We start from the raw sequence: 1,523 nt of genomic DNA, 5'->3' as shown, positions 1-1,523 counted from the left end.
TTATACATTTACACAATTCCAAATTTAGTGGAGGAAAACATCGGGATTAATATTCTAAATACCATAACGTAGGTCATAGGGTCATTTTTTCAGTCAAAATAACTCCTAATTACAAAAAAAATCGATAAAACTACATACATAATCATTTTCCCCTCTAACACAATCTAATTTACTCTTTCTACTCCAATTGCAAATCGTTTCAACAGCTACTTTCTCTTATGAACGTTTACGAACGATCCAAGAAAAAAGACAGAAAGAAACGAAGGAGAAAGAGAGAGAGTCAAATAAACAGACATACTACCAATCATACGTAAATACACACATATATCTACACATACATGTACCTATGGTTACCAATGACTTCATTCTACTTGGCGGGAATTGTAAGTTCACTTTCCATTTCTAACACCGTCATTCACCAAGATAAAAAAAAAAAATAGCGACACATCTTTTTCAAATACGATCACAAACATTTATTCCCTACAAACCATATATATACATACATACAAATACACACATACATACAAATAAACACATACATACAAATACCTGTCAATCTTTTTCAAATACAATCGACAGTCAAACATTTATTCCCTACAAACTGTGAATTTTTTGAAAATCTTTCTTAAAACACATTTACTTACTACCATATATATATACAGAGAGACAATACACACTAATACACACATACATACAAATACATACATACATACATACATACATACATACATACATACATACATACAAATACATACATACATACAAACACCTGTCAGTTTTTATATTTATTTGCCGTTTCTTATCACCCTTTCCCCCTTCAATTTTAAGCATACTTTTCAAGACAATTTCTCTGTACAAGTAACTTTCACGTCGACAGTCAGACATTTATTCCCTACACTGTGAGTTTTTGAAAATCTTTTTTTAAAATACATTTACTTACTACCATATATAGAGAGAATACACACTCATACATACATACATACATACATACATACATACATACATACATACATACATACATACAAATACACATACATACAAATACTTGTCAATTTTTTTCAAATACAATCGACAGTCAAACATTTATTCCCTACAAAGTGTTTTTTTTAATCTTTTTTAAAACACATTTACTTACTACCATATATATAGAGAGAGAGGAGGAATACACACTAATACATTCATACATACATACATACATACAAATACACACATACATACAAATACCTGTCAGTTTATTTATTTATTTGCCGTTTCTTATCACCCTTTCCCCCTTCAATTTTACGCATACTTTCCAAGACAATTTCTCTGTACAACTAACGTTCACCCTTTCTTTGGGACATGAAATGCCACCGAAAAAGAGAAGTCTCCATACCGCGTCAGTACCGTGATTTCAGCAAACGAGTCCTCCGACCAAACACCTTTTAGACTTTCACAGAGCGCCTTACGTTCAGCGGAAAGCCGAGCTGCTGAAAGTTTCCAACAGCATACCGTACGCCTAACCAAAATGGCTTCATACAATGCTG

Source organism: Octopus bimaculoides, chromosome 9, assembly GCF_001194135.2.
Source record: "Octopus bimaculoides isolate UCB-OBI-ISO-001 chromosome 9, ASM119413v2, whole genome shotgun sequence".
Classification (NCBI taxonomy): domain Eukaryota; kingdom Metazoa; phylum Mollusca; class Cephalopoda; order Octopoda; family Octopodidae; genus Octopus; species Octopus bimaculoides.
Note: the sequence above shows the minus strand (reverse complement) of the source record.